The 14,604-nt window shown below is 35.7% G+C and overlaps 1 protein-coding gene and 1 long non-coding RNA gene across 5 annotated transcripts in view; one reads left to right on the plus strand and one right to left on the minus strand.

Annotated features, from left to right (window-relative positions):
- LOC128019512 (TSC22 domain family protein 1) overlaps positions 1-14,604 on the plus strand; it is a 41,662-nt gene that overhangs the window by 12,887 nt on the left and 14,171 nt on the right. For 2 of the 4 annotated variants that reach the window (XR_008185193.1, XM_052605513.1), the window contains one exon: positions 6,382-6,491. The exons of 1 other annotated variant lie outside the window; for it this stretch is intronic. The gene's annotated coding sequence lies outside the window, so the exon portion shown is untranslated. Of the gene's footprint in view, positions 1-6,026; positions 6,273-6,381; positions 6,492-14,604 lie in introns of those variants that run through there. One more of the 4 variants, XR_008185192.1, reaches the window with a different exon arrangement.
- On the minus strand, positions 942-5,180 carry LOC128019514 (uncharacterized). Its single transcript, XR_008185194.1, has 3 exons — positions 4,330-5,180; positions 4,119-4,213; positions 942-2,500 (listed from the first exon to the last, which is right to left on the minus strand). It is a non-coding gene; the product is annotated as an uncharacterized LOC128019514 (long non-coding RNA).

Below are 14,604 nucleotides of genomic sequence, written 5' to 3' on the forward strand. Positions count from 1 at the left end.
TTATCCATTTTAATATTCCATTAAATTGCAAAAATTAAAACTGTAAAGTAGCCATAAGGGAAATGATTAAACCTTATGAAACATTTCATCCATCTTAGTATTCAATTAGATTACATGTAAAATACGATAGCCGTAAGAGAAATGACATCTTACTTTGTTCCTGGTGCATACCAGCCATTTGCAGTCACACTCAACATTAAACCATAAAAAAAATAAAAGCAACACTTACATCAATATTAAAGGGATAGTTCACCTAAAAAGATGATGTTGTCATAATGTACTCGCCCCCCCCCCCCCCCCCCCCCCCGCCCCGCCCTGCCCCGGGTTGTCCCAAATCTGTACGAATTTCTTTCTTGTGTTGAACACAAAATATATTTTAATGAATGTTGGTTAACAGATAGTTGAAAGTTGCCATTGACTTCCATGGTAGGAAAAAAAAAAAAAGTATACTATGCAAAGTCAATGGCAACCTTTAACTGCGTTAACCAACACTCTTTAATACTTGGCTGAATGTCACGACACTTCACTTAAAATATCTTTTGTGTTCAACAGAAGAAAGAAACTCGTACAGGTTTGGGACAAATTGAGGGAGAGTAAATTATGACAAAATCATCTTTTTGGGTGAACTATATCTTCAACAGAATTAATCCGATAACAGAAACATTTCCATCAGGAATACCCATTCTGTGGGATGATCATGAACCACTACTATACAAGAAGATAATTTTTAACCTCTGAACATTAACAGAGTTTTGGAGGATCCAGCTCAAGAAACAGTTTTTGGAACAACTCAAGTGAGTACAGGTCTTTCTCAAAAAATTAGCATATTGTGATGAAGTTCATTATTTTCCGTAATGTAATGATAAAAATGAAACTTTCATATATTTTAGATTCATTGCACACCAACTGAAATATTTCAGGTCTTTTATTGTTTTAATACTGATGCTTTTGGCATACAGCTCATGAAAACCCAAAATTCCTATCTCAAAAAATTAGCATATCATGAAAAGGTTCTCTAAACGAGCTATTAACCTAATCATCTGAATCAACTAATTAACTCTAAACACTTGCAAAAGATTCCTGAGGCTTTTAAAAACTCCCAGTCTGGTTCATTACTCAAAACCGCAATCATGGGTAAGACTGCCGACCTGACTGCTGTCCAGAAGGCCATCATTGACACCCTCAAGCGAGAGGGTAAGACACAGAAAGAAATTTCTGAACGATTAGGCTGTTCCCAGAGTGCTGTATCAAGGCACCTCAGTGGGAAGTCTGTGGGAGGGAAAAAGTGTGGCAAAAAATGCTGCACAACGAGAAGAGGTGACTAGACCCTGAGGAAGATTGTGGAGAAGGACCGATTCCAGACCTTGGGGGACCTGCAGAAGCAGTAGAAACATCCAGAGCCACCGTGCACAGGCGTGTGCAGGAAATGGGCTACAGAGAAGCAGCACTGGACTGTTGCTCAGTGGTCCTAAGTACTTTTTTCGGATGAAAGCAAATTTTGCATGTCATTCGGAAATCAAGGTGCCAGAGTCTGGAGGAAGACTATGGAGAAGGAAATGCCAAAATGCCTGAAGTCCAGTGTCAAGTACCCATAGTCAGTGATGGTCTGGGGTGCCATGTCAGCTGCTGGTGTTGGTCCACTGTGTTTTATCAAGGGCAGGGTCAGTGCAGCTAGTTATCAGGAGATTTTGGAGCACTTCATGCTTCCATCTGCTGAAAAGCTTTATGGAGATGATTTCGTTTTTTAGCACGACCTGGCACCTGCTCACAGTGCCAAAACCACTGGTAAATGGTTTACTGACCATGGTATTACTGTGTTCAATTGGCCTGCCAACTCTCCTGACCTGAAGCCCATAGAGAATCTGTGGGATATTGTGAAGAGAAAGTTGAGAGACGCAAGACCCAACACTCTGGATGAGCTTAAGGCCGCTATCGAAGCATCCTGGGCCCCATAACACCTCAGCTGTGCCACAGGCTGATTGCCTCCATGCCACGCCACATTGAAGCAGACATTTCTGCAAAAGGATTCCCGACCAAGTATTGAGTGCATAACTGAACATAATTATTTGAAGGTTGACTTTTTTTTGTATTAAAAACACTTTTCTTTTATTGGTCAGATGAAATAAGCTAATTTTTTGAGATAGGAATTTGGGGTTTTCATGAGCTGTATGCCAAAAGCATCAGTATTTAAACAATAAAAGACCTGAAATATTTCAGTTGGTGTGCAATGAATCTAAAATATATGAAAGTTTAATTTTTATCATTACATTATGGAAAATAATGAACTTTATCACAATATGCTAATTTTTGGAGAAGGACCTGTATTTGTGGGTCTTGGGATATCTCAAATCCAATGTGACTCCCAAAAGATGGCAGCAGGCTCTGCTGTGATTCCCAAGATTACATCGCTGACTGCCCCATCATTGTCCCGAAGGATGTAGATTTTTATGACCTCCTCTGCCAACTCTGCTTGTATGAAGATGGGTAGATCAGCTGAACCCTACAGGCAAATTTTAAAGATAACTGGTTAGAGCTTACATTCAAACCTGAATGTTACAAGAAAGTGACAAATACACAAAACAAATAGCACCTGAAGAAGCAAACATTCTGTTGGACCATATGATAGGTAAAATCTCAAACAAAGTTTACTAGGGGGAGGAGTTGCAAAAATTAACAGCATTCTTCTTAACAATAAGACAGGTTAATTTTCTACATAGGGACATTTATTTTTAACAATAAACCTAAAAGAAAAATGAAAAGAGACCAACTGCGAGCTTCTATGCTGTAAATCAATGCTATAGGCTTTTATTGAGGTCCGCATTATTTCAACCAATTTCTTTATAAACATGTTTAATATTTAAGTAAAATGACTAATGGTTTTGAAACAAAAAAAGCTTGTTTAATTGCACTACTTGAAAAAAATATGCATTGCATTAACCCTCACACTCAACCCTTAACCCTCTAAATAATTATGTGGCTTAGTAAATAATACAGTAATATTTAACTTTATTAACTTAATAAAATCTCTGAATATAGTTTACTTGATTATACAAAAGATGGCTTTCCTGTAGCTCAAACAGTAGAGCATCGGCGCTAGCAAAAATTGATAAAATTGTAAATGTGTACCTCGAAATGCAATGTAAGTTGCTTTGGAAAAAAGCGTCTGCCAAATGCATAAATGTAAACATATTAACTGACTAAAAATACAACAGTTTATTTTATCTAAAATGTACAGTTATTTTATTTTTTCCACTAAAACAATTTAGTATTTGACTAACAAATTGTTCATTTATAATACACATAATATATTTGTGAAATTTCTATCAAACTATTTAAGGATGGAAAATTAAACTGATCTGTTTCAGGGAACAAAAATATTACTTAATTCAAAATTCAAAATGAATATATTGAAACACACTCTTAAGAAATTTAGTAAGTTTACTCAATTAAAACAATGTACCCCTCACCCAGCCTCGGCTGTCCTTCAATACCCACCAGGTCTGGATTTGTTACATTAAAAAGCTTAATGTTTTCAAACTTTTGACCGATATTGTATGTGATAAGTTTCAGTGTACTAGAATGATTTTACAACGGAGCATATAGTGGGAGCTGATTAAAACGCACCAGTCTATGTTATGTCCACGCCATTTTAAATACTTTTGCATGACGTATTTGTAGTGGTGATTTAAGAGCTCATACTTGAGTTCATGTAATAATTATGATGTTTTACAAAAACATGACAGCTTTTTACAAGACAGAATGTTGTCATTTGAAAGTTCATAAATGATGTGTTCCCTTTTGACAAGCCACTGACCCCAAAGGGGAACCTGTACAAAATCGTTTTCCATTGGGCATGTATAGTTGCTGGACCACGGTTACACTTATCGTTAGACTTTCAAATGGCGGTTGAAATAAACGGTGATCCAAATAGTACGAACGTTAACGTTAAAACGTAAAAAAAAAAAAAAAAAAAAACGAACATACATATGGCTGCCCCACTACGTTAACTAACTTAGAAAACTACACTGTTATGTACACGTACACACGGTCGATGTTTAATCAACTTTTGAATACATTATTGCAAATATACATAGTTATAAAATGACTACGTTACTTACAGGAAATTCGAGTAATGCTGTTCACGTCGTAGCTGAGAAAAGCAGTCCTTCAGTGACAGGTGCCTCTTGTTTGAGCCGCGAAACTTGTTAAACTTCTTAAGATGACGCAAAATACAAACACAATTGTTAGGAAATCCTTAATAATTAACTTCTGAATTAAACATTACAAACATAATTAGTATTAACTAGCTGGATAAATTACATAACGTACCACAATATGAGAGGAGTGCTGGCCTTGCCGTTGCTGAGGAAAGCCGTCCTTCAGGTGACTTCGATTAAGCTACGAAACTTGTTGAATATGACGTAAAATACAAAGACAATTGTTAGGAAATGCTTAATAATTATTAACTTTTTAATAAAGTGTTACAAACGTAAGTAGGATTAGCTGACTAACGCTACTTACCAGGAGTTGTGAGGAGTATGGCTAGTCGACGTCGCTGCTGAGGAAAGCAGATTTTTTTTTTTTCTGCGGAGCTGCACACGTGATCACTTTAGCCGCGAAATTTACTCAATTTATTTAAACTGTCATTTATTAAGCTGGAACTTTATTTAGGAAAATTGGTAGGAAATACTTAGTAATTTTAGTTTCTAAAACAGATCAGTACAAGTAAATAATTATCAAATATTTCTATTAGAATTCACCAGAAATATTGAAGGTATATTAAAAATATAATTAGTTAGTTAAATACTTATTTATTTTCATTACATAAACTTAAATAATATATGTAAATTTTAGAGAAATTATTTGTTGGATTTTTAATTATTATTTTTAATCTGACCCACTCAAAATATCACTTAAATGATTTCAAAAGATTTTATTAAGTTAATATAGCTCTTTATTTTTGTGAAATTTACTAAGCCACTGAATTATTTTTTACAGTGCACGGACCAATGAAAACTCAGGTGTTTAGGAGCCAAAACGAACTCCCAGCGAAAGTTCGCTTTGGTCAGCTGTTTCGAACTCCAACCCGAACTCAAAACAAATGTAGTTTCGGCCTGATTTTGTTTGAAATGACATAATATCAGTTCATTCTCTGATTTCATTTGAAGTATATCGGGGCGTTTGAACAACATTAAATCAAACACTAGTTTATATATATGTGGCTATATTTGTGTGTGTGTGTTTTGGTGGTTGCTAGGGTGTTCTGGGTGGTAATTTAGTGAATACATTTTATTTATTTATTTAGATATGGCATATGTAGGCCTTTTGTTTTTTAAATCAATTTATTTTTATTATTTTTAAATACATTTTACATTTACATAATTGGGTTTTGTTATATTTTGAATTTATTTTTCTATAGATTTTTTCCTTTGCAGTTAATATATCTTTTCATTAAATTTCTTGTTTGTATTTGTTTTTATTTGTTTCTTAATATTTTTGATTTTATTTGTGTTTTTCTGTTTAGTTTATTAAATACTTTCCCCTTGTTTCTTTAATTTCTTATGTTTCCTTTTTTAATTGATGGATTTATAAACATTTGTTTTATTTTATACAAATATAAATCTACATTTTTATATACATAATTTATTATTGAATTTTTACACATTATTTAGATATATTAACTATTTACTTATAATATTATACTTATAATATTATATATTATATATAAGTATTATATATATGTATATATATAAATAATATTTGTTTAATAAATTAAATAATGATTTAACAATGTATTTTATTTATTTAAAAGAGTATTGCATTTTCGGCCAGGTAAAAAAGGGGGATAATAATTGTCCATTTTGGTATCCATCTGTTAATGACCGTAGCAGGCACAATCAAATTTTTATAATTGTAATTATTGATTGATTTATGAAAATCTGTTGGTCTACAAATAGATTTTGCATGGGTTAATTTTGAATTCTGCAATGCTTTATCATCTGATGTAGTTGCTTTATTGTTGACAGGGATTTTGTAGTGTGTGGCACCACAGCTGGAGCTGATCCAGAGATTACTTCTCTTTATATTGGAATCTGTCATCATGGGCTTTTTGGAGTTCGCTTCCGAAGCTCCTAATGACTGTGGTTATCCCCCCGGCTGCGGTGAAGCTGATGTTTTGAGTCACTGGTTAAACTGATGAGAGTATTTTAAGCTCTCAGTGTTGAAATAGTCTTCTTCTAGCTGCTGTGAATGGATGAGTGCAGGCGTATCAGGTAGGCCGTGTGTAAACCGCAGTGAATGGGAGTGTGTTGACCATGAATTGCATCCTTTCAAGAAGCGCTCTGAGGTGTCAAACTGTTTTTTTTCACCCTTTGTTTGTAGATCTGGTTGAAGATTGGCTGCATCTCACTAAGAAAGAGGTTCTATCCGAGAAGAATGGATCTAGTCGTTCTGGTCTCGTCTTAACCGTGTGATCCCACACTGCTTTTGAGGTGAAACCAAGCCTAGATCTAGTCTAACAGCTGGTTATGAATGTCTGACTACTTTCGTATGTGCTGTCCAACACACATTGGGTTTGGAGTTGATTTGTTTACTGGCTGCTCACACTCACAAGTGTAGGATCCAGTGACAGCCATGCAGTATTGATGGAGAACTTGCCTTTGCCTTTCATTCACCCAGCCCTGGGGCAGAGTAATGTGAGAGTGTGTGAGAATAAGAGAGAGTGAGCTGGACGCATACACACACGTGATGAGATTGCTCTCACATTTCCCTAACTTCTGTTTCCTCACTCTGTGTGCTACTTGTGACATGCACACAATCACAATGCACAGAACTGGCCTGTACTTCCCTCATTCAATGTTCATTTACATAAACCCATCAGTTCCTTCCTCATCAGTCCCTCAGTTCCAGCAGGCTGTGTTTAAGCTGAGTCAGCGTGTAGGTGCTGCTGGATGTTTTAATGACTGTGTGGATGGCTGTTGTGATGAATCACCATGTCCTCAGCTGTCAGGATCTGGGAGGAGTCACTTATTTAGTGCTTTACTGCAATTGAACGTTCCATAGGTTTTAGTTTTACTCTACATTTCTATTTTGGCACTGTTTTTTTAGCAGTTGTTGAAATGTATACATGTATTCATGCTGTTATAGAGCTCTTGAATATCCAGTGATGTATAAATCCTTTAGTATATACTTCTCATAAGCTTTTTTAAATATTTTGATTCTGCTGCAGTTTGTATCAGTGTATGTTTTTTTTAAAATTTGCATTAAAATTGCTTTTGTGTTTCTGCTTACAAACACTGGATGCCTTTCAGATTAAAGTTGGTTTTATTAAAACCATCTTCTAGCATTAAAGCTAAAACTTATTTCTGACTGACTTAAATGGCAAGCTGCTTATTTCCATCAAAATCCCCCGAACAATTGCCCTTTCTCGCTCTTATTTATGGGAGAAAATGGCTTTTCATTCTTGGTTATCAATACCTTTTGGCCAGAGGTTTTTAATTGGCCAGTTTGTCTGCACATCATGAGGTTGTGTTGAAGGTCTTGTACACATGATTATAAAGTGAGTAGAAGTGAATTTGGTAATCTAAAGACAGTAATGTTGTCAGGGAATGATCTAAATCACATTGCGAATCATACAGCTGTTTATACTGAATCCAGTGTTGTCAAGTTTGGACATGCTGAACAATTGAAAAAAATGATATGTTGAACTCTGTGTTGAGTTCATTTTTTTTTTCGTGCCCAAAATTCATGTCTGGTGTGAACAAGGCTTTAAATAGAAAGTTTGTTTGGGTTAAATGAGTCCTGGACAGAGAGAGCCTGTGGTTGAGACCGTCTCACACACACACACACACACACACACAGGCACAGACAGTAGTGCATAAGAGTGCTAATGAGGACTAGATGTGACAGTCGGGGTCTTTCAGGCCATAGCCGGGCTGAGGCCAAGCTACTCGGACTGTGAATAGATGTTTGTATGCTTTCACATTATGGATATGTGCCTGGGTTTGAGTTTGAACAATTACATTTCTGTTCTGCTTCTGTTTGTTTGTTAATAAATATGTAGCCTACTGTTAATCCTATTTTAAATACTCTGTGTATTTTAATAGCGCTATACATTATACATTTCATAATTTAAGTTATCATTTAAAAATTATACATTTGAAACACACACACACACACCGTTTTAAATTATATTTTTTTCAATTTATACATATTATTAAGATTATACTTGAATGCTTGTATATTTATAATTAATATTATAAATGAATGTTGTTATAGATTTATTAGGTCATGGGGATATTTAGTTCATTAGAAGAGATAAAGGATTTCTTAGGAATTAAGTCAGCTTTTAAAAACCTGATAAAGACCGAATTCTTGTGAAAACTGTAGCATGATAAATAAAAATACACACCAGCTGACGTTTAAAGTGAAAGTTCACCCGTCCAAAGCTGTAAAGACTGTCTGTTGAACACAAAAGTGACTTTTAGCTGTTTTTGTCGATACAGATCTAGTCAATGGGATCCAAATGTTTCAAGCTCCAAAAGCTTTACTCATGAGGGTGGATAAATGACAGGGTTCATTTTGGGTGAGCTTTCTCTTTAAATGTGGTTGAACTGTGCCGTATTCTCATTGGCTTCTTGGCAGACAGCATAGTTTTCTTATGAGAGTGACTGACTCATATCTTTCATGGCTGAGGTCATGAAACAAGTTTTATCAATGTGTTACTGTCTCTCACTATGACGGCATCAAAGTCACGTTCACATGAACTTCACCCATCATTACAAATTGAAAGCATGTGTCTGGCTAGATTTCTTCTGCTTGTGGGATCGGTTCTGAACCCAAACACACATGAAGGAGCTCTGTTTGTTTTGAGGCCTGTTGTTTCACATTACCTGACATGAACTCTCTCAGAGCTGCCACTCCTTCCGTTTTTGTTGAGTTGAGAGGCTTTATTGGGAATGGTGGACACAATGATTCTGGATTTTGATAGATGAGAGTTTTGGCAGGAGGGGTCGGTGTTGTCACACACACACGCACACACACACACACACGCACACAATCTGTGGATGGTTGAATGAGTGTGTTCGTCGCTCTGTCTTCACATTGCTGGCTTATGTTGCCCTCTAATGGTGATTTTTTTATTTTTATTTTTTTGACATTGGTGCAACTAAGTCGGCCTGTATTACATGGAAAAAGCTCAAATTAGTTTGAGTTCAAACTATAATTGCAGTGTCTCTACAGACCACCTGATGCTCACAGACTGGACTGGACTGTGCTAACCAGCCAGACTCAAACCCCTTGGATACAGTGTGATGACTGATGGATTTATGCATATTCTGTGAAGTGCTGTCCAAATTCATATTAAAATGAGCAGCTTTAAATCTGGCATGGTGCTGCAAGTGTTAAATGTGATTGCAGCTGTAGTGAGTACAGAACGTAACCATCTGCATTTCTGGGATCAGGCCTTCACCCTTCGTACTGTAATCTTTACAGGGACTTGAAGCGTGTGTGATTGTTTGCTCCTTGTATTCAGAGCTGGATATGGATAATGGCTGCAATTCTTGCTGTTTTGTCCAAAAGTGCTCGGACAGGCATGTAGGATCTCAATCACATGTTGGGTGTTATTGCACCATCTAGTGATGATTTCTGAACTATAACCATAAAATGATGACAAATTATTATTAAGAACCTAGAAAACATAAAAAGAAAAAGCTCTTGTTAAACATGAAATAATGCTAAATGCTTCATAAAGAGCTTTGTCAGAATAAAAATGTTTATACATTTCAAAACTCTGTCCAGTTTTGCAAAAGTGATGGTAATATTATTGTGGGTGTGGCTGTCTAATTGTTAGTGATAAGATTATCTTCATAGTTTGCAAATGGTTTGAAAGGCCCCAGCTCATCTAAATATCTGAAGTCATGATGACCCAGATACTCGTTTTAGGACTTAGATTCGTTACAGTCTAATTCTGTTAGAGTTAAACTTAAAAGAATTCAGTAAACTTTTCTTCCCAAACTGGTATACGTCACAAATCCGAGGTACACTATTCATAACATTTACACAAAAAAAAATTCTACATCCAAATATGCATGAGTAAACTTGAGGAAAATCTCTTAATAGAGAAATAAATGTCTTAGTTTCTGGATATTGTTTCAAATCATGAAACAGGTTTGTGTTCCCTGACTTTGATGGCACGATGCAGAAGTTCATTTGTTAACAAAAACACCTGTAACATCTCGAACATCTGTAAAAATTGTAGTTGAAAAAAAAATTCCATAATTACATATTTTTTATTTTTTTACTATGATTGGGTAAATACAGGTTAGATCTATTTTATATCAAAACTGAAACCAAGCCATTCACACAGAATGCATATTTCGTGCATTTTCTAAAGACATCCACAGTTTCACTTGCATCTCCCACTAGAGAACCGCATGTTTAGAAAACTCTAATGCAAGTTCAACTCTGAAAAATCTCATGACTTAATGGCGGGTTTTTTCCCCATCCCACCACAGTTCATTTAAATGAAAAAAAACGTTCTCTGTGTGATTGACTTTCAGCTTTTGTTTCTTAGTTGTTTAAGCAACTTAATTATAATTGGTTTATAAACATTATGCACTCACAGATAGTCATGTTATCCTTGATGCGTCCTCTTGTGGCCTCAGGAGAAAAGCCAAAAGCTTTTCTTTACCCTAACTGAAATTATGCATTTTATATTAGAATATAATTCAAATGTAGATATTTAAGCACAAAATTAGAATTTATTTTTTTCAGCCATTTTAACAGCCCTACTTCTTGCCAGGTCTTGTAATGCTTTATATTGTGGTATATCTAAGAATCAAATGGCCGTCCTTTAGCTAGTCCAAAATCCTTTCAAGTGTGGTGAACTTGATTATATCACTCCAGTCCTCAGATCTCTGCACTAGTTGCCGGTTCACTAGAGAATAGATTTTAAAATTCTCCTTTTTGTATATAAATCTCTACATAATCTAGCTCCTGTCTACCTCTCTGAATTTCTTCATCCATACGCTCCGTCCAGAAACCTTAGATCATGTGACCCGGCTCTGCTGGTAGTCCCTCACTGTAGACTCGAGCGGATAGAGGAGCATGCATTTGCCGTCGCAGGGCCACGACTTGGGAACACCCTGCCTTTAGAGATTAGAACGGCTCTTCTGACTTAAATATTCTTTTACATTTTGTTTTGGTCCTTCTGCTATATGGTCATGCTTAACTATGTTGTTCTTAGTTCTACTGTCTGGCTTGTTTTTATGTATGTTATATCATATGTATTTGTTGTGTTATATTCTCCTCTAATCTTGCTCATCTGATAAACACTTTGTTTACCCTAGTGGCTGTTGTAAATGTGCTATATGAATAAATGAACTTGAACTTTAATTAAAGAACAACCCGTAGCAACAAGGTAAAACACCGCTGCTCTCGTTCCACTTTTGGTGCATAAACATCATATCAATAATTAATTGAACATGTTATTGTTCTGTTGAGGGAAGGATATATTGGGATAATTTTCATTTTATCACCCAGCATAATAGCAGATATTATTTGTTTTTAGTGTTGCTGTTTTAAATACATAATTTTTAAATATATAATGTATATTTTTTTCACGTTTTAAGTTTATCATCTACCAGGTAAAAACACTTCAGAAGTTTTATTAAAGTGCCCCTGTTATGCCATTTTGAAGGTTCCTGATAATGTTTTGCGAGTCTCCTACATGCGGGCGAAATTAGTTGACATTATCGACAACGTCTACAACAAAAAGATTGTAGAGTAGTCTTTGATTTCACATGTCCTGATGTAAGAACCTGCTATAATGCTGTTCAGTCAGTGTGGCGCTGTATCAGACAGTAATTCAGCTCTCCTGGCTGCAATTCAAGAGAAGACACAATGCTTCAGTTCAGAGCAAATGCACCAAAACCTGAAGCTGCTGAGTGGCATTTGGATGAATATGTAAATCTATGGTGCACGCTTTCCTTCAAATAACAAAATAAACGCACTAAAAACTGACCGCAGTGTGAAAGCAGCAGTTAAGAAAGCATCTGATTAAAGCGATGTGGATGTTACATGTTAAACTCTGCAGTTTGGTGCTCCAGTTAAGTCATGTCACGTTTAGTTATATAATTTAAAACTTTATGCAACAGACAGCCTTAGAACAAGCAGCTTTACAACATTAAACATGAAAAACCAGAGTCAGTGTCGCTTTCAGTTAGAATTGCAACCTGATTTTCTGTTATAAAGCGAAATAAAATAGTTTATAAAAACAAACATTATCACTTACCTTTTTTTGTTTCTTATTCACATGACTTACATAAGATGTTGGGCAGAATGATGTCATTCAGTAAATTTTTCATATAGCTATCTGTCATCTCATTTTGTGTGCCAGATATTTTTATTTGTATAAATTAATCATCTAATTGTAATTACATAAAGGAGTGCTTACCTTTTTTTTTTAGGATATGTATAACTAAAAAAATTTACTAATTGCAAAAGCTGAATAATCAATAAATGACTACTGCTTAATCAGTGAAATAATCGTTGATTATTCCTTGTAATAATCGTTAGATTAAGTTGATTATCAAAATAATAGTTCGTTGCAGCCCTTTTTTCTTCATATTATACATTTTTAATACAATTTCATTTTCCAATGATTCTTTTGAAGCAGTTTTAATATTCAGTCTCTCTAAACTTCTTAATTCTTTCCATGAGCCTCCTCTGCTTTGATTGGTCAGATTGGAAAGATATGTCTATTGCCCCAGTTCTGTATTTTGAAAGCTCGATAGAAAATATAAGCATCTATTATTTATCATACTTACAGGTTGTGATTTAGTGGAGCAACCTGGGCCACATAAACCGTCTTTTAAGAGCAAGTGTTCGTTTTAACCCAGGAACAAGCTGCATTGTTTAAGGACGGGTCGAGTTGTTTGCAGCTGGTCAGCGTAGACGTTTAGTGGGACGTTTAGTGGTCACAGAAGTGGGATTCGAATTACTGGGAACTGGTTTATCCTGTTCAGAGTGGATTCTTACTTTTGGAGACAGAAACTTTATTTATTGTGCACTTTCAGCTTTAAACCTTTGCAGATCATTCACGTTCACATACAGCTACATTACACATAATATCTGTGTATTTATGTATGTGTGTGTGGGTCTACATAGTTCAAAATTTGATATGGTGTTATAACATTATATGGTGTTGTGACGAATTATGTTATTATGTGTCTGTTGCCACAACTGAACACTAGAGGGCAAGTGTGACCATCCAAACTGGTGTAGAGACTAACACTGTAGCTGTCCACAGGACCGTGAGCTCATGTGTTAAAATGGCTTTGCTGTGATGGTTAAATTAGTCAGATGGTTCAGAGCATTTGTAGGATACATATATATATCTGTATGAGTTTATAAACGAATAAGATGGAGAAATGTTCAGCAAATAGCTGCATATGTAATGGGTAATTCACACAACAACAGTCATACAGCTATTTTAGAGCAATTTGAAAAGGCAAGTTTACAGCAGTCATGGGTCTTAGTGGATTGAGATATAGATATATATTAGGTGAGAATGAGGCTTAACAGATTGTCTCTCTTCTCCGTTTAGGTAGACTTGCTGTCAGACTGACGAATCGTTTGGAAAAAGCTCCGCTGATGTCAGATTGATGTTGTGTATGGAAAAGCTAGGCTGTTTTCCAGTGCGCTTCAATTGTCTTGACTTGCACCGTGGCAGAACTTCATGTTGTGCTGAGCCAGTGAGATGTGGCCTGTTTCATCAGGCCATTTGAAAGGAAATGAAATTGAATTGAAATGAAGTATCCCTGACATTATCACACACTCACTCACTGCTGTAAGGTCATTTTAACAGCGCTGCTCCGGGTCCTGAGGCAGAGGGATACTGTATGTTTTAGAGAGTTGTGTTACCAAATGAAAGCTAGCTTTTGGTGATGACCAAAATAACATCAGCTACTTCAGACTGCCCTTCTTTTACAGCCTCCTTATCTAGATCTGTTTTACTAGTACAGACTTGCCTGGGTCTATTCCTCGAAGTCAAAGCAATTCCGGTTTTGTCTTCGAGGAAAGCATCTCTGCAGAAACACCTCACTAGACTGGAGTTCATAAAACTGCCGTTCAGACCTCACGCTTGTTGTTTTTTTTGTGTAGTTTTTTGCTTCGCCTACTCGTGTAATTGTTTCATTATCGATTTATGACATTTTGTTTGTGTTAGTGTAATGTTTGTTGAAGTAATTCAGTTTTCCTTGTATGCACCCTCAGTTAAGCAGTCCGAGACTGAGACATTGATGACGATAAAAGTTTTTTGTGATATATTTCATTTGATTTGTGCCTCAATTTATAAACTAGCAGCTTTTGGATATAGCATTCGTACAGGGGTTGGCATGACTAAAATGTTATCATAGTAGAGTGGTTCTATATAACCGCGACGGTATATGTCATTGTGTAAATATTGTTGCTGGAAATGTAATGACTTCCTTTTTTTTTTAGGCATATCACATTCTGTATTTTTTTCTCAACGTTTTTCCATTGCCTTCACGTGTAGCTAAATTATGTAAAGAAATCCTGCCCACTAATAGTTGCAGAAATATA

Source organism: Carassius gibelio, chromosome A9 (assembly GCF_023724105.1).
Source record: "Carassius gibelio isolate Cgi1373 ecotype wild population from Czech Republic chromosome A9, carGib1.2-hapl.c, whole genome shotgun sequence".
NCBI classification, from domain to species: domain Eukaryota; kingdom Metazoa; phylum Chordata; class Actinopteri; order Cypriniformes; family Cyprinidae; genus Carassius; species Carassius gibelio.